This window comes from Callospermophilus lateralis, chromosome 4, assembly GCF_048772815.1.
Source record: "Callospermophilus lateralis isolate mCalLat2 chromosome 4, mCalLat2.hap1, whole genome shotgun sequence".
In the NCBI taxonomy this organism is placed as follows: Eukaryota; Metazoa; Chordata; class Mammalia; order Rodentia; family Sciuridae; genus Callospermophilus; species Callospermophilus lateralis.
Window position 1 is genome coordinate 117,237,076 of NC_135308.1, and position 20,109 is coordinate 117,257,184.

General features: G+C 35.2%; 1 protein-coding gene across 3 annotated transcripts in view; it reads left to right on the forward strand.

The window, feature by feature from the left end:
• The window catches only part of Msrb3 (methionine sulfoxide reductase B3), a 168,895-nt gene that overhangs the window by 126,851 nt on the left and 21,935 nt on the right, over positions 1–20,109 (forward strand). The window lies entirely within an intron of this gene.

Sequence of the window (20,109 nt, forward strand, 5' to 3'; positions counted from 1 at the left end):
GTTTCAGAAGTTTTGTCACTGATATACAGAAATGCCTTTGATTTATGCGTGTTGATTTTATATCCTGCCACTTTGCTGAATTCATTTATTAGTTCTAGTAGTTTTTTTGTAGACCCTTTTGGGTCTTCTAGGTATAGAATCATGTCATCCACAAACAGTGATAATTTAAGTTCTTTTTTCCTATTTTTATGCCTTTAATTTCTTTAATCTGTCTAATTGCTCTGGTCAGTGTTTCGAGAACTATATTGAATAGAAGTGGAGATAGAGGGCATTCCTGTCTTGTTCCAGATTTTAGAGGGAATGCCTTCAATTTTTCTCCATTCAGAATGATGCTAGCCTGAGGCTTAGCATAGATAACTTTTACAATGTTGAGGAAAGTTCCTGTTATCCCTAGTTTTTCTAATGTTTTGAACATAAAGGGATGCTGTACTTTGTTGAATGCTTTTTGTGCGTCTATCGAGATGATCATATGGTTCTTATCTTTAAGTCTATTTATGTGGTGAATAACATTTATTGATTTCCGTATATTGAACCATCCTTGCATCCCAGGGATGAATCCTACTTGATCATGGTGCACAATTTTTTTGATGTGCCTTTGTATCCGATTCGCCAGAATTTTATTGAGGATTTTTGCATCTAGGTTCATCAGAGATATTGGTCTGTAGTTTTCTTTCTTTGAGGTGTCTTTGTCTGGTTTTGGAATCAGGGTGATGTTGGCCTCATAGAATGAATTTGGCAGAGCTTACTCTTTTTCTATTTCCTGAAATAACTTGAAAAGTATTGGTATTAATTCTTCTTTAAAGGTTTTGTAAAACTCTGCTGTATACCCATCCGGTCCTGGGCTTTTCTTGGTTGGTAGTCTTTTGATTGCTTCTTCTATTTCATCCATTGAAATTGGTCTGTTTAAATTGTGTGTATCCTCCTGACTCAGTCTGGGCAAATCATATGACTTAAGAAATTTATCGATGTCTTCACTATCTTCTATTTTATTGGAATATAGGTTTTTCAAAATAATTTCTAATTGTCTTCTGTATTTCTGTAGCATCTGTTGTGATATTGCCTTTTTCATCCCGTATGTTAGTAATTTGAGTTCTCTCTCTTCTTCTCTTCGTTAGCATGGCTAAGGGTCTGTCGATCTTATTTATTTTTTCGAAGAACCAACTTTTAGTTTTGTTAATTTTTTCAATGGTTTCTTTTGTTTCAATATTGTTAATTTCCGCTCTGATTTTAATTATTTCTTGCCTTCTGCTACATTTGCTGTTGTTTTGCTCTTCCTTTTCTAGGGCTTTGAGATGAAGTGTGAGCTCATTTTATTTGTTGGTTTTTCCTTTTTTTGAGGAATGACCTCCAGGCGATGAATTTCCCTCTTAAAACTGCTTTCATTGTGTACCATAGATTCCTATATGTTGTGTCTGTATTTTCATTTATCTCTAAGAATTTTTTGATTTCCTCCTTTATGTCTTCTGTAACCCATTGATCATTCAGTAACATATTGTTCATTTTCCATGTGATGTAGGATTTTTCCTTCCTTCTTTTATCATTGATTTCCAGTTTCATTCCATTATGATCTGATAAAATGCATGGTATTATCTCCACCCCTTTATATTTACTGAGGGTTGTCCTATGGCATAATATATGGTCTATTTTTGAGAAGGATCCATGTGCTGCTGAGAAAAAAGTATATCCACTTGATGATGGTTGATATATTCTATATATGTCAGTTAAGTCTAGGTTATTGATTGTGATATTGAGTTCTATAGTTTCTTTATTCAGCTTTTGTTTGGAGGATCTGTACAATGGTGAGAGAGGTGTGTTGAAGTCACCCATAATTATTGTGTTGTGGTCTATTTGATTCTTGCACTTGAGGAGAATTTGTTTTATGAACGTCGCAGCACCATTATTTGGTGCATAAATATTGATAATTGTTATGTCTTGTTGGTGAATGGTTCCTTTTAACAGTATATAATGTCCTTCCTTATCCCTTTGGATTAACTTAGTCTTGAAGTCGATTTTATTCGATATGAGGATGGCCACCCCTACTTGCTTCCAAGGACCGTGTGCGTGGTATATTTTTTCCCACTCTTTCACCTTCAGCCTGTGTATGTCTTTTCCAATCAGATGTGTCTCCTGGAGGCAACATATTGTTGGATTTGTTTTTTTAATCCATGTTACCAGCCTATGTCGCTTTATTGGAGAGTTTAAGCCATTAACGTTTAGAGTTACTATTGATATATGGTTTGTACAGTCAGCCATGTTTCATTATTTATCCTTTTTTTTTTTTAATTTAGTTTGTTTCTCCATGATTAGCTTTCCCCCCTGCCCTCTGTCTTTACTGAGGCACTTCCCACTGATGGTTTTGGTTGTTGCTTTTCATTTCTTCCTCGTGTAGGGCTTTGCTCAAGATGCTTTGTAATGCTGGTTTTCTGGCTGCAAATTCTTTTAGCTTTTGTTTATCATGAAAGATTTTTATTTCGTTGTCGTACCTGAAGCTTAATTTTGCTGGATACAGAATTCTTGGTTGGCATCCATTGTCTTTCAGTGTTTGAAATACGTTATTCCAGGATCTTCTCGCTTTCAGCGTCTGTGATGAAAAATCCGTTGTTAACCTTATTGGTTTACCCCTGAATGTAATCTGCTTCCTTTCTCTTGTAGCTTTTAATATTTTCTCTTTGTTCTGTATATTGGCTATCTTCATAACAGTGTGTCTTGGCGTTGGTCTACTGTGATTTTGTGTGCTCAGTGTTCTGTATGCATCTACAATTTGTATATCCGTTTCCTTTCTTATTTCTGGAAAGTTTTCTGTAATTATTTCATTCAGAAGGTTACTCATTCCCTTGGTTCGAATCTCTGTACCTTCCTCTATCCCGATGACTCATAGGTTTGGTTTTTTTAAATTGTCCCATATCTCTTGGATGTTTTTCTCGTGATTTTTTACCAGCCTTTCTGAGTTGGCTAGACTCTTTTCAAGATGATATATTTTGTCTTCATTGTCTGACGTTCTGGCTTCTACTTGCTCCACTCTGTTAGTGATACTCTCAATTGAGTTTTTAATTTGGTTTATCATTTCCTTCATTTCTAGAATTATTGTTTGATTTTTTTTATAATCTCTATCTCCTGATAAAGATGCTTTACTTCTTCTTTTATCTGTTTATGTAATTCATTTTCAATGTGTTCTTTCACTGCTTGGATTTGCTGTCTCGTATCCTCTTTAAGGTTCCATTCCATCTTTCTAAGGTGTTCCTTGAGTTCTTTATATGACCATTTTTCTGGTGACTCTAGGTCCTCCTGAATATTTAGGCTGTCCTGCATTGTTTGTACTCCCTTCCTTCCTTGCTTTTTTATGCTGCTCATATTACTTCTTGTTCTGTTTGATTGCTGGGTTACTGTTTACTCTTATAAATTTATTTGATGCTTGGGAGGAAAGATATTAGAAGGGAGGGGAAGAAGTCACTTCCAGTAGCCACGCCCCCGGTATCTGGTGCAAGAGACCTCAGTTGTCAGCACTGGTGGGAGTGGTAGCCGGGAGTGCCGCGCCGTGAGTCCTACGCCACTCCTGATTCCCTCGGTCTGGCTATCGAGCTCACGGGAGAGCTGGGAGGGGCCCTTAAGGTTTCCCTGCTGTGTGGAGAGGGATGGCTAGGGGATTACACACCTGTCGTCGCTGGTTTCAGTGAAGTTCTCTCCTCCGCCCTTGATGTCAGTTCTCTGCCATGGTGGTATCCCATGCAAATGGTGACCGTTCATTCCCTTTGCCGGGTGACCAATGCAACGGGTGGGTCCTGAGTGTCTCTCTCCCAAGCCCCGTTTCAATCCTGTGGCCACTGCCTATGAAGGCTCGGTTGGCTTTTACCTCTGTAAGTTAGAAGGGCCGACCATTTATTTCAGCGGGATCGTTAGTGCTGAGTCACGAAAAGAAGGCGAACCTGAGCTTGAATGCAGCCGATCCGGGCTCAGTGTGTGTTTTCCGCGGGTTCTTTAGCACTGAGCCTGAGTAATTTGTCTGCGAGACACAGGCAAATGGCAGTTTCTGCGGGTTCATTAGCCCTGGGCCAGAGCAGTTCCGGGAGCCGGAATTCGGCCGCTCCGGGCTCGGTGTATGTTCTGCTAGGAGCAGGCTCCAAGAAGCAGTTTCCGCAGGTTCTTTAGCACTAAGTCTGAGTAATTTGTCTGCGAGATGCAGGCGAATGGCAGTTTCTGCGGGTTCTTTAGCCCTGGACCAGAGCAGTTCCGGGATCCGGAATTCGGCCGCTCCGGGCTCGGTGTATGTTCTGCTAGGAAACAGGCTCCAAGAAGCAGTTTCCGAGGGTTCTTTATCACTGAGCCTGAGGAATTTGTCTGCGAGACGCAGGCAAATGGCAGCCTGAAATTACCTGTTCTATAACTGAAAAAGCTGCGATCAGTCGAAAACAGGGATGGTGACGTCAGCTCTCCAAGATGGTGGCCGCTGGCTTCCTCTGTGGTCTGACCGGTGTGGAGAACCAAATTGGACCACTTCCTACCCCTGTCTCAAATCCAGAATTCAGCTCTGAGTACAGTAAATGCACAGCTGGCAGGAGCCTGCAGAATCAGCAGCTCTGTATCTTTGGGTTGCTATCTCGTTGTTTCCCAGCGCGCCGCAGACTCTAGCCGCCGGGCGATTTGCTGAATAAGCAGCGTGACCCTCCATGCGGACAAATCTCTCGCATTTGAGCCCCAGTAGCTGATCCTCATGCAATGGAAATCCTTCCTCTAGGTATCGGAGCACCCCAATTTTGCTGGAAATTCCTAACAAGCTAGCTTTTAGCCATTCTACCTCGTCAATCTCCTGCTCAGTGACGCGGTACACAGGGATGATGTACTCCCTTCGCCGCCATCTTCCCTCTCCCCCAGAATTTTATTAAGAATATTTGCATCTATGTTCATCAGGGATATTGGTCTGAAGTTTTTTTTCCTTGATATGTCTTTGTCTGGTTTTGGTATCAGGATGATTCTAGCTTCATAGAATGAGTTTGGAAGTGTCCCCTCCTTTTCTATTTCATGGAATAATTTGTGGAATGTTAGTATTAATTCTTCTTTGAAGGTCTGATAGAACTCGGCTAAGAATCTGGCTGATCCTGGGCTTTTCTTAGTTGGTAAGCTTTTGATTGTGTCTTCTATTTCATTGCTTGAAATTTATCTGTTTAAATTGTGTATGTCCTTCTGATTCAGTTTGGTAGGTCATATGTCTCTAGAAATTTGTCAATGTCTTCAAGATTTTCTATGTTATTAGAATATAAATTTTCAAAATATTTCTGATTATCATCTGTATTTCAGTAGTGTCTTAGCATGTCTATGGTTTATCAATTTTATCCATTTTCTCAAAGAACCAACTTTTTGTTTTGTCAATTTTGGGGGTTGTTTCTTTTGTTCAATTTTATTGATTTTTAGCTCTGACTTTAATTATTTTATGTCTTCTACTGCTTTTGGTGTTGATATGTTCTTTTTTTAGGACTTTGAGATGTAATGTTAGGTTATTTCTTTGGCAATTTTCTATTCTTTTAATGAATGTGCTCAATGCAATGAACTTTTCTATTAGCATTGCCTTCATAGTGTCCCAGAGATTTTGATATGTTGTGCTATTTTCGTTTACCTCTAAGTATTTTTTTATTTCATTCCTGATTTCTTCTGCTATCCATTCATCATTCAGTAGCATATTATTTAGTCTCCAGGTGTTAGAGTAGATTCCATTTTTTATTTAATCATTGATTTTTAATTTCATTCCATTATGATCTGATAGAATGCCAGGTACTATCTCTAACTTTTTGAATTTGCTAAGAGTTGCTTTGTGGCCTGAGATATGGTCCATTTTAGAGAAGGATCCAAGTGCTTCTGAGAAGAAAATGAATTCAATCATTGATGGATGAAATACTCTATGAAGTCTAAATTATTGAGTGTATTATTTAGTTCTACAGTTTCTTTTTTAGTTTTTGTTTGGAGGATCTGTCCAGTGGTGAGAGGGGTGTGTTAAAGTCACCCAATATTATTGTGTTGTGTTCTGTTTGATTCTTGAAATTGAGAAGGGTTTGTTTGATGTATGTAGATGATCCATTGTTTGGGGCATACATATTTATTATTGTTATGTCTTGTTGATGTAAAATTTCTTCACTTCTGATTAACTTGGGCTTGAAGTCCACTTTCTTTGACATGAGGATAAAACCCCTGCTTGTTTACACAGTCCATGTGAGTTATATGTTTTTTCCCATTCTTTTGCCTTCAGTCTGTGGATGTCTTTGCCTCTGAGGTAAGTCTCTTGGAGAAAGCATATTGTTGGTTATTGTTTTTTAATCTACTTTGCCAGTCTATGTCTTTTGATTGATGCGTTTAGGCCATTTATTTTCCAAGTTATTATTGAGATATTATTTGTATTCACAATCATTTTGGTTTATTCCTTTGATTGACTATTCCTTTAATGTAGTTCCTCCCTTTGCTGGTTTTCACTTTTCTTTCTTTCTTTATTTCTCTCTTTTATTTTTTTATTTTTTTTTTTTTGTGGTGCTGGGGATTAACCCCAGGGTCTTATGCATGCAAAGCAAGCACTCTACTAACAGAGCTATATCCCCAGGACTCACTTTTAATTTTCATTTCTTCTTCATGAAATATTTTGCTGAGAATATTCTGTAGTGTAGGCTTTCTAGTTGTGAATTCTTTCAACTTTGTGTATCATGGATTGTTTTTATTTCATCAAATCTGAAGCTTAATTTTCCTGGGTATAATATTTTTAGTTGGCATCCATTTTCTTTCAGCACTTGTTATATATTATTCCAAGACCTCCTAGCTTTAAGTGTCTGGGTTGAGAGATCACCTGAGATATGGATTGATTTCCTTCTGTATGTTAGGCATTTTCATAATAATGTGTCTTGGTGTGGGTCTGTTGTAATTTTGTATATTTGGGGTCCTGGAGGTCTCCTGTATTTGATTTTCTATTTCATTCTTTAGGTTTGGGAATTTTTCTGATATTATTTCATTAAAAAGATTGTGCATTCCTTTCATTTATTTATCTGCACCTTCATCTATCCCAGTACATCTTAAATTTGGTCTTTTCATGTTATCCCATATTTCTTTGAAGTACTTTTTGTGGTCTCTTAACATCTTTTCTCCATGGTCAACTTTATTTTCAAGATTATGTATTTTGTCTTCATTGTCTGAAACACTATCTTCTAAGTGGTCTAGTCTATTGGTTCTGATTTCCTTTGAATTTTTAATTTGGTTTATTAATTACTTTATTTGGAGGATTTCTTCTTGATTCCTTTTTAAAAGAATCTCTATTTCTTTATTGAAGTGATCTTTCATTTCTTGTATTTTCTCTCTGATTTCACTCCTTACATTGTCCTTTACGTCATGGTTTAGTTTAACTATGTACTCTCTAAACTCCTTCTCTGACATTTCTTCCACTGTGGTATCAATTGATTCAGTAAACTCCATGCTTGATTTTCTCCTGGTCACTTAGGCACTCTCTGTTGCACAACATGAGTCTGCCAGGCTTGTTTTTTGGGCCACACTCAGATCTGCCAGAAATTGGCTCCCTTGGCTGTCGGCCCCTGTATTAGGGTTGTGAAATGGTTCCTTCTTTTGTCCTCCCCAGGCTGCCAGAAGAGTTGCAGTTTCTTTCCTGTAGGAGGATATTGTGCAGCACACCTTACAGTTTCATCAAGCAGTGTCTTTGCTCTCGAAACTCTCTGTACCCAGATATGCCTCAGTCTTTCCCCAAATGCAGATTCCTTTAATTTCTTTATCACTTTACTGTATTCACAGAGGGACCATTCTGACTTTTGTCTTCGGACACTGCCAATGGCAGTGGCATTGAGAAATTCTTTCTTATTTTATTAAATTCGATCTCCTGAGTCCCCAATCTGTTTTGAGTGTCTAGTATTAAATTTCAGTAATGTCTCTCCTAATTTTTGTTCATTTATCCACCTTGTTGAGAACCTGCCTGTCTGCTTTACTTGGTTTCACACCATAAAGCATCCAGGGAATCGACCTGTCTATTCCTCCATCTTCTTCCTCCTCTGGAAATGTATGATTTGGCTCCCAATCAGTCCATGATCAGTTGGCCTTGTTGCTATGGGCAAGGCAGCACATCATGGTGGGAGTGTGTGGCAGAGCAGAACACCTCAAGTCCAGGAAGCAAAAGAGGAAACCAGGGTCTCACAGTCCCCTTTGAGGGCATGTATCCAGTGACCTAAAAATCTTCTAACAGTCCCCACCTCTTAAAAGTCTCGCTACCTCCTAATAACACCTCCCTGGGAATCAAGCCTTTAATATAAAGACTATGGGAGACATTCCAGATCCAAGCTATATCAAGATAACTTCATTGTAAGTAGGAAATTCCTGTATATTGCTGGTAAATGTAAATGATGTAAAATGGTGCACTAGTGTGGAAAACAGTGTGACATTTCATCAAAAAATTAATCACAGAATTGTCATTGATCCAACAATTCTACTTGTAGGTATATACTCAAAAGAATTAAAAGCAGGGACCTGAACAGATATTTGTATAACAGTGTTTAAAGCAGCATTATTTTTAGTTGCCAAAAGGTCAGCTCAATGTTCTTCCATAGATGTATGAATAAATTAGCAGGATTATCCCTCCCTAGTATCCTCTCTTTTTCTTCCTGGCCTTGAGATGTTTTGCTCTGCCACATGCTCCCATCATGATGTACTGTCTTGTTCATAGCGATAGCAGTAACTGATCATGGACTTAAACTTCCAAAACTGTGAACCAAAGTAACCTTTTTTTCTTATAAATTGGTTATCTTAGGTATTTGTTGTAATAACAGTTCACAGTATAAAATGGACTGTATATAAAGGGTCATATGGCATGTATCAGAGTTTTATTCCTATTAAAGACTGACAAATATTCCATTGTATATGACTTAGACTATATGACCTCTATGAATGTATTTTATATGTGTTTGTGTAGGGTTATATAATGGAATATTATTCAGCCTTTAATGGGAATGATACTGTGCCATATGGATGAACCTCAAAAACATTATGCCAGGTGAAATAAATCAGACACAAAAGGACAAATAATGTATAATTTCACTTGTATGTAGTACCTAGAATAGTCAAAATCATAGAGAAGAAAGTAGAAAGGTGGTTATCAAGTACTAGAGACAGGGACCCACAGGGAGTTATTGTTTAATAGGTACCAATTTTCAGTTTGAAAAAGTCCTGGAAGTAGATGTTGATACTGGTAGCACAACAATATGAGTGGTGTTTAAATTAGTTGAATAGCACACCTAAAAATGGCTAAAATCATATATATTTTTATCACAATAATAATATGTAATATATATGACCTAACATCATTATTCATTTTTATTTTTTCTTCATATTCATTTGTTTTAAAGTCACATGTAAGAATTTCTTAAAACCACTAAACCTAGAAATTAAATGGGGGAATTAGAGTTTGAGATGTCTCATGTCTGTGCCACATGGATGGAGCAAGATGAAAAGATGTGTGTTCCTTTCCTACTCAACCAAATCCCAGCTAAAATACTGAAAGGAATACCAAAATTTATTTTAACTTTGAGAATTTCTACCAGGTGAGGTAAACTAAAATATGATTAATGGAAGATACTGTGGGAAGATGTATCATTATCCTTCATAAGAAAGTGGTATAGTTGAAAGTTAGGATGATACTGTCAGGACCCAAATAAAGCTTCTGAAGCTAGAGTTTATAGCTAAATGGCAATTTGGTTCATGGGAGAGAGGGATTTTCCACTTTGGAAATCCTTTTACCATTGTAGAAGTACACTGAGCTGTAAACTGAGTGCAGACGTCTAAAGGCAGTTAACCTTTGCACAGCATAAGAGGTTAGAATTTTGACCTTTCTCTGTTGGATCAAACAGTAACAAGCAACCAAATGAAGGCCACACACAGTCCCATCATGTACCTGGAAAGGAAGCCAGGTCAAAGAGTAAACTGGATGTGGAGCAACAATTGATCCTTTGCATAAAATGTTTGCCAAACACAGTGAAAAGTATACAGAGACAAATGTCCCCAGTAAGGAGAACTTTTAGCACCTGGTTTCAAACATTTCTTTCAATGCTAGATTACTGAACTAATAATATAAATTAATCAGTAGCATTCTATGTAATAGTACACAGGTAGACACAAAACAACACATAAGTGTTAGAACTTCTAACAAAATATAGGTGGGCAGTACTGTGTGGAAGGACAATATGCTCATATTAATGTGGGCCCAATAACAGATATAAATATACTTCCCATTGACATGGGGAGAAAGAAAATGATCAAACATGGGACGTACAAAATATTCTGCAATGTAAGCAAATGAAAATAACAAGACTCTGGGATAAAACATGTATATTTAAAATATTTTTGTTGAAAAATATTTTCACTGAATAAGATAAAAGAAACTATAAGAAGAGGTGAAAGATGAAATATGATCATAGACTAAGATATAACATAGCTGGTAGAATTTTTTTAAATTCCTGCAGAGAAATTAACAGTCCTATAGCTGAATTGGAAACTTCATTAGTAGAAGTAAGGAACTAAATTGATCATGTATTAATGTGTGATGCTAAATGTATAGTTAGTAATGCAAAAGACAACTTGAAATATTGCCCTGTAATGAAAAGAAGATCAAAACAATGGGAAAATTGTCAGCATAAGATGATATATGTGGAGCATGGAAAACTATGATTTAATTAAGTGGGTAATTGGTGTCCCTCAAAAAGAAAACACACACACACACATACAAAAACAAAGTAGAAGGAAACAGTAGTAAGAGATACATGAAGAAAGATTAATTTCAAATCTCAAAAATTGCATTTACTGTGTGCCTGCTAGAATTAATGAAAAAATACCAGCATCTAGGTAAACATGTTCAGGTGAAGTTTTTAATTCCAAAAAGCAAATCCAGTTGTTACAGATATCTCAAAACATTTATGCTTTTGTTAGTCAGCTTTTCATCACTGTACCAAAAAGTTCAACCATAACAATTTGGAGGATAAGAAGGTTATTTTGGACTCACAGTTTCAGAGATTGACTTCATAGTGGATTGACTCCTTTGCTTTGGGCCTAAGGCAAAGCAAAACTTCATGGCGGAAGAGCAAGGCAGGGGACAACTACACAGCTCCTGACAGCCAGGAAAGAGAGAGAAGAGAGCGAGCAGATTGAGGCAGAAACAAAAAATACAGTCCTGAAAGCAAACCTCCAATGACCCCTTTCTTGCAGCCGTACACCACCAGTCTACAGTTACCACCCAGTAATTTTTTCAAATTATTAATCCATCAAATGGATTTACTACTGATTAGGTCACAGCTACCATAATGTAATCATTCCACCTACTGCATTATCTATAACATGAGCTTTTGGGGGAACAGCTCACATTCAAACCACAATGGTATTTCAAAATTATGACATCTATTAGATCTGCTATTAGAGCTTGTTATTTAATTTCTTAATAAGGAAAACATGTTAGTATATTACAAATTTGGTTTTATTTTTAGTATTTTGATAACACCATATAAAGATTATTATTTTCTTTTTAATCTCATGTATTTTCTCTTGGGCATTTAAAAATATTATACTTAGGGGGAGGGAAAAGAAGGTACTAGGAAAAGAGACCAAGATATCATTTTATGTACACATATGAATATGGCATAATGAATCCCACTATTCTGTGTAATTATAGTGTGCCAATAAAAATGAATTTTAAAAATAGTTATAATACATAAAAACATTATTCTGGGCTGGGGATGTAGTTCGTGGTACAGCACTTGCCTAGCATATCAAAAATGAATTTAAAAATTATTCTGAGGAGTCCAGACTTCAAGCATCCATGGAACAAGAAAAATTCAAGAATCCCTGCTTCAGGGGTTACATCATCATTTTCAGTCTTTTTGTTGTTGTTGTTAGTGCATTGAACATGGGACATGCAGCTTAGGATTTCATCATATAATATTATTTACTAAAAAGAAAATTTACACAATGGAATATTACTCAGCCTTAAAGAAGAATGAAATTATGGCATTTGCTGGTAAATGGATGGAGCTAGAGAATATCATGCTAAGCAAAATAAACCAGTCCCCAAAAATCAAAGGCCAAATGTTTTCTCTTCTCTGTGGATGCTAATTCACAAGGTGGTGAGGGTAGGGAAGAATAGAGGTACTTTGGATTAGATAAAGGGGAGTGAAAGGGGGGGATGGGTATGGTGGTAGGAAGGACAGCAGAATGAATCAGACGTTATTACCCTATGCACATATGACTACATGGCCAGTGCGATTCTACATCATGTACAACTAGAAGAAAGAGAAGTTATACTCCATTTATGTATGATGTGTTAAATGCATTCTACTGTCATGTATAACTAATTAGACAAAGTAAAAAAAAATAAAAATCATTAATCATCTACAGAGTGTGAAATTTCTAGCTTTTGGGAAATATTCATAGATTCTTACTATTTTATTTCTTTTATTCACTATTTATATTCTATCAGAGATTATCTCACTTTAACAAATCTCTAAGTTGCCACAGAGACAATTTCATATAGTACTTAAGAGCAAAGAGTTTGGAGATAATCTTGGATTTACATGCCACCTTTACAATTTACTAGTATGCAGTAAAGTGACCTTGTGAATGATACATAATCTCTAAACCTCAGTCTCTTCACCTATAAAATAAGGACAAGTAGTGTTGGTGTAAAGTTTTTATGTAACAATGAATGTAAAGCACTTAGTGTAACATCTGACAAAAAATAACAACAGTAACATTCGTTGAAGATGATTCTTCATATGGCTTGCTACACTTACACTCTCTATTGTGGTCTCTCTGATCCTCCTGAGTTAAATGGAGGTGAAAATTTGACAGGAACTACTTGGATAAAGTTTTTGACCTTGTGTACTAAGGCTAAAGTTTTTGTCCTTGTGTCAGAGAGGACAGGGGTGAGATTTTGAAATAGTAGACCATAGGAGAAGTTTGATTTACAGAGATTTATGGACTCCAAGAGTAAAGATCAGCATAACAACTCATATTTGTCCCCATCCTTGCTCCCAAGAGACTAAGAAGCAACTAAACATCTGAGATGAGTCAGATGTTCCTGAAAGGGATCTTGTATACAGGAGATTTTCTCCTGTTTTTATCCTCTTATTCCCTCAGTAAGCTCATCTAGGTCTGGACTTGTTACGTGAAGGAATACTAACTATTAAATTACCTTAATAAACAGTTCAGAGCTTCAGGGAACTCACAAAGAAAAACAACACATCTAAGAGACCAGCAGCCAGACTCAGTCAAAACAGATAGCTGCACATCTATCTGATGAAACAACTTCTAGAGGTGAAACACAACCACTAAACCAAGCAACTAAAAGACAACTGTAATGACACTAGTTGCCTAATCTCTTTAAACTTATCTTGTGTTCAAGGCAAAACAACTCCTGCCCCAGGTGAATAATACTTGATATAAGCCAATCATTAAAGTTCATTGATTGAGTGATTAGTTTAATTGGACAGATGCCCATTACTCTTCTATTGGTCTAAGAGAAAATCTGGAAGGTTTTTGGTAAAAGTCTTGCTCACTAGCAAAATGAGATATTCTTGTCAAAAAGCTCCATTTTTGTTACTGGATATTGTCATATCCGCTTATGGTGTCTGGAATTGCTGTTGCTATCATGCGACCATGAGGAGAACATCATCAACACTGTAAGGGAAGTAGAAAGAAAAACACATTGATCCCTAAGAGATAGGTAGACCACTAGTTTGGCCAAAATAAAACCTCTTAACTATAGACTCATTATTATGTGAGATAGAAAAAATTCCTTTTTTCTTTAAAGCACTTTCATGTCATTATTTGGTTCCTCTGTTTTTTTTCATGGCTGAAATTTCCTGATACAATTAATACAATTCATGCTCAATCCCCAAAAAGTATTTTTCAGATTTGAAAATATTATGATTTTCCAACTGAACAATTTCATAAAGGAAGAAAGCCATTGCTGAGACTCAAATTTGTTGCTTGGGGGATCAGTTGAAAGAAGTGTCTTGAAGCACAGAGTAAAACCTAAAAAAGGTAAACCATAAAAGAAAAATTAAGAGACTTAGAAACTTCCAAAAGCCTTATCATGAAAATAATAGATGATTTAGGAAAATAAATTTCTAATCTAAAGAAAGGCTCAAGTCCACATTTTGAATAGGTCACCAAATTGCACATAGGATTAATAAAGAAAACAGTACCTAAAGCCTCTAAGTGGGAGGAAGGGGTCTTTGTGGAAGGAAGAGTGTCTTGTTTGCAAAAATAATAGATGATTTTGTGTTTGTGGTCCCAGAAAAAAGGAAAGTGACTTAAGGGGGACAATGAAATGAATAGGAATTTGTTTTGAATAGCAGGAACAAGGGGGAAAACAGCATAAAATGAATAATAAATACAAGCTAAGATGAAAAGAGTGCAGGTAAGTTGGTTGTTCAGTCAAATATGAATGGACTGAATCCTTCCACTAAAAGACAGAGACTATCAAAGATTGGATTAAATTCTAGTCATTTGCTACTTATAAGAAACAAACAAATTTTAAAGAAAGTTTGAAAATAAGGGGTGGCTAAACAGATTGTAGACCAGGAAAATAAAGAGGAAGGAGGAATGGCAGTATTAATATCAGACAGACTGCAGTGTAGGCTAATGAGTAGAAAAACATAGACAAGGAATAGACAAGGGAATTATGTCATAACAAAAGGGAACTATTTATAAAGACTATAGAGTAATCATAAACCTCTAAAGATTTTTATAGGCTATAGTTTTATAATTATCTAATAAAGTTAGAAATAAACATATGACTATGAGATGCAGTGAATAGTGTACTTAGTGAAACATTTGTAATCTTGCATGCTTTGATTATTAAAGGAAAGAAGTAGAAAATGAAGTAACTTTATAGAAAAGAACAATAAAATTTATATGCAGATGTAATAAAGATAAAAGCTGAAAATAAAAAACATCAAACAATAATAGGAAGAAAAAATGAAACCAAAGTTGGTTCTTATGAAGATCAAACAAAATAGATTAACTTATAATGAATCTGATTAAGAGGGAAAATAGAGCAGAAACATTTATTAAAAAGAAAAACAATAGGTAGTAGATACTTGCCTTTCTGTATATAAAAACATTTTTGAAGCTACCACAAGAAAATTATGCTGGCTTGAAATCGACCATTGTAATAGCCTAGAGACTCTATAATTACAGACATCACAAATGAAAATTTATGAGCATGGTATTTCATCTCAGTCAAGGATGGATGATGTTAAGGTTTGGATCTTAAATTATCTCTCAAAGACCCGTATTCAAAGACTTGGTCATCATCCTGTGGCATTGTTGGGAGGTGGTAGAAATTTTAAGAGGTAGGGCCTAGTGGAAGGAAGTTAGGTCATTGGGGGAGTTCCTTTGAAAGGAATATTGGGATGCTTGTCTCTTCCTGTCTCACTGCTACTTGGCCTTTATGAGGTGAACAGACCTCTTTTGCCATGTATGCCACCACAGGTCCAAACTGATGGTGTGGAACAACTATGAAATCTAAAGTCTCTGAAACATGATCCAGAAAAAATCTTTGTCCTTAGTTATTTGTCTGAAGATTTTTTTTCAAAGCAACAGAAAGCTTACAGAAATGATTCAAAATTTGTTGATGGCCTAATTTCTCTTCCATTTACAAGAAAATAAAAAAAATAAAGTTCAGATGATTTAAGATCTAAATGCAAAACAAAACAAAAATCCTGAATGAAAATACTGGATACTATGCATATAATCCAGGGCAGAGAGGGAGTTCTCAACCAAGACTGGTAGCCAAAAAACTGCAAAAGAAAGAGAAAGATATTTTATCTAAAAAAAAAATACCATTAAACAAAATCAAATGCAGAAATAATGGCTATAGGAGAATAATTATAATGCAGAGGCCATGAATTAGTTTCTACAATATGCAAAGAACTATTACCAGTTAAGAAGAAAATAACAATAAAAAAGACAATGTAAAGATTCAAGTCCCAGAAGAGCAAATTCAGATAGCCAACAAACATTAAGAGTTATCTATTTTTTTAAGTACTCATTGAAATACAGTTATACTTAAATGAGCTACTGACAATAATTTATTGGACATTTAAAAAAGCTGTAACAGATATTGTTGATGAGGGTTTGAAGGAAAGGGTATTGAATTGTTTTGAAAAGCCATCTAGAAATATCTTTTAAATGCAAAAATATATTTACCCTTTGGTTTAGAAATCCCCTTCCTAAGAATAAATCCCATAGGAGGAAAAATTCCACTAGATGTAAGAGCATATGTGCATAGATGTTATTGCTGTATGTTTCATATAGGAAAAACAATTGGAAACAAGGCCATCTCTGTCATTGGAAGATGGTTACACAGTGGAATATTATGTAGCTAATAGAACATTTCTGTTTATACATATATAGATACTTATAATTTTATATGGCTATAAGAACATGGACAGAAATGCAATAGAAAACTTATTAGGTTGTTAACATTGGTTTCCTATGGGATGGGGAAAGGGGCCAAGAAAAAAAGAGGGGAGTTGTAGTTAAAGTATGCATGATAAATTCACATTATGCATTTATATGTGGTTAATAAATGTGTGTGTGACATTTTTAAAAAGCAACAGGAGCTTAGCAACAAGGCATTTAAAAAGTAATAACATTAAGCTATCTTGGAGGACAGAACCAAGAGCAATACTAGGAACTAAGCAAGAACTTGAAATTGAGAGGTAAGAATTGTGTGAGAGAGACATTTCAAATAAAAGTACATAAAAACAAAAATTGTTAAAGATCAAAGAGCTATTATATTGGCTGTTGGTTTACCCCTTAAGTCAAAGTAGATTATTTTTTTAAAAATATTTTATATGGCACCAGACTTTGGTAAAATTTCCCCTGAGGAAGTTTTCCAATATGGGAAATGTAATTAAAATTCATTTTTACATAGTGTTTAAGACCATGATATTGGCCACTATTTAACAGTGTATGGCTGAGACTTTTGTAATTTTTTAACACTAAAAAGAAACCAAATATTAGAGATAGAAAGAGAGAGAGATACACAAATGTAGTAATACTACAGTGCTTCAGGTTTATGGATCCTGTTCAAGGCTTTCAAAGATCAGAGAAATTTCATAGGTGCCTGTAACATACCACCTAGAGGTAGTAATCCTTGGCATGCTAGACTCTGGTCTTAAGATAATATTAATATATCAATAAATAATAAATACTTAAGAATTATCTTTATCAAAAATATCTATGCATTGATTGTAATATCCACAATATTTTTTTGTGATGGGGGGATGGTACTAGGGATTAAACCCAAAGAATGCTTTGCCACTGAGCTACATCCCCAGGCCTTTTTATTTTTTATTTTGACACAGAGTCTCACTAAGTTGTTTAGGACCTTGCTGAATTGCTGAGGTTGGTCTTGTAATCCTCTTGCCTCTGTTGGGGTTGCTGCTGGGATTACATGCATGTGCCACTGTACCCGGCAATAATTTTTCTTAACATTTTCTTCAACCCCAATTTGGCTCAGTTATTCAACAAGCATTTATTCAGACTACTCACTACTAAGGCAGCCATGCCTTGCACTAATCATTCACAGTATTTGTGGGATAGAACTTAACTATTACTGCATAACAGAATGATAAGTCAAACCATAGGTTGTGGAATATATTATGGGCTGGTTGGACCTTTATGGAATTGCATTTTTTTTTGTCATGGATATCCAATGCCACATTAAAATAGGACTGTGTACCACAGCACATCAGCCAAATTCAATCATGTGAAGTTCTACTCTCTTCATGTGATGATATCTAACACTTAATGAATTCAGCTTGTCAATGGTCAGAATTAAAGAATCTTTTACACTGCAAGGGCCACTTGTCCCCATGGGTCTTGATGTAGTACCTTGACTCCATAGACTTAGTTTCAGCTCTCTGAAGTACTCAAAGACCTGCTGATAGTAAAATGTTTCGTGTGACTTACTCTCACTGAAGTCCCTTAGAATGTAGACAGGAGTTTGGAGCTGAGAAAAGATTGTCATCAGGTGCCAAAATCTTTAATAAATATTAGTAAGGACCAGAGATTCTATAACTAATTCTATAACAATATAAAGTTGTTCATCTGTATATTTTCACACCCAAACAAGTTTTTATCTTTAAATTCCAGATTCCCACGTAGCAGGGGTGTATATAGGAAATTCATTCAATTAAATTTTTTTGAATGTCAAGTTCCTAAAAGGAAACTTGAACTACATTAGGACCAAAGCAATTATCTTTGCCTTCATGGATTTACATGGGAGTTGAGGAAATGCAAACAGGAGACAAAAAGCATAATAAACTACCAAGTGTAGTATATTAGTAACAATTTATGTGATAAAAATAGAGTAGAGTAATGGGGAATTGTGTGTTGAGTGTTGACAAAATTTTTCCTAAAGGTTTAGAAAAGAAAGAGTAAGTAATCAGGATATGGCTTAGTTTGCTTAATGACTTTTTGATGGAATCTATTATATATATACATTTTTGCCTTTGTAGCAGACACATTACAAAATTAATAAAATTTATCAAAACAATGTACATTCCCTAGTATATGTGTGTTTGTGTGTGTGTGTGTGTGTGTGTAGTATATATGGTATATATGATATAGAGATATATGGATTTATATACATATATGAAGATATACATATATAGATATATATATGGATATATCTCCTAATGTAGTTCAAGTTCCTAAAGGGGAACTTGACATACAAAAAAATTTAATTGAATGAATTTCCTATGTACATACCTGCTACTTGGAAAATCTGAAATTTAAAGAAAAAAACTGGGTTGGGTTTGAAAATACACAGATGCACAACTTTATATTGTAATTATATATATAATATATTGTAATTATATATATAATATATATTGTAATTATATATATACACATATATATGGGATATACATATTAAGGAATGTACACTGTTTTGATAAATTGTTCTAATTTTGTCATGTGTCTGCTACAAAGGCAGAATATCTTTTGTAAACAACTTGAAGCAATTATTTTGTTCTAAATTTTTTTTCACAGCTTTTCTGAGCAGTTTATTCTGTTTTAAAATATTGTTTCAAGATAGTTTTTCAGAAATCTAAATTATAGTAGAGGAACTAAGTTTTGATACATCATTAAAAGGTTTTGTGTATCAGTGAAAGATCATAGAAAATTTATGAAAACAAGGAAATCCTTTATTTTGGATTGCAGAACTTAAAAGTATAGCATAAAGATCTATCTATCCAGAAATTTAGAGAGACTTCAGTTAGAGAAAAACATGAAGAAAAAATTTAGATAAGTAGAATTTTGAGACTTAACTGCCTGTTAGAATAAGTAATCTCATGTTTTCATTAGGTACATGTGTATAAAAGGGTAATTATTTTGAAATTTTTGACAGCACCCAACTAAAGCATATAAGGAATAGTTTGACACTCCCAAATGATGCTTTTTAGTTAATAGACCTAATTCAAGACTGCATGTGAATGGAAAATTATTTTTTGTCTGGATTGCATGTTGCTATGAATAAATCTGTATTTCTTTGAATTTCCCCATTCTGTATCCCTCCTGGTATTCCTAAGGTCAGTTAAGCACAGTAAATAATCTTCACTCAGCAAGCAATCCAAATCACCATTTTCCCGTCTGATGTAACTAATAAATTCTAAGCAAACTACAAACTCCTTGTGAAGCTTCCTAATGGATGCCTCACTGAACTGAAGATTTTTGGAAGCAAAATAAAATAATCATCTAAAGTTGAATGTTTTGGATCAAGGTTACAAGGTCAACACTAAATTTAAAACCAGTTTGAGAGACATTTTTTTAATGGCACTTAGAAATTATGGCTAAAGGTCAGGCTGTTCCATGTGATGTTGCTCAGATCCTTTGATGCTAAAAGTCTACAACTGACTTATGTGTAACATATATTTTTTAAAACATTAACTGTGATTTAAAGTAGCAAGAGACAGTGTTCAGGCCAGGGAAAATAAAGTCTCCCTCTCCAGTTTTTTGGTTGAAATTGTTTGAGTTCAGTAATTTTATTGAACCTGAAAAAATATTATTAATAGCTGCCTTCAC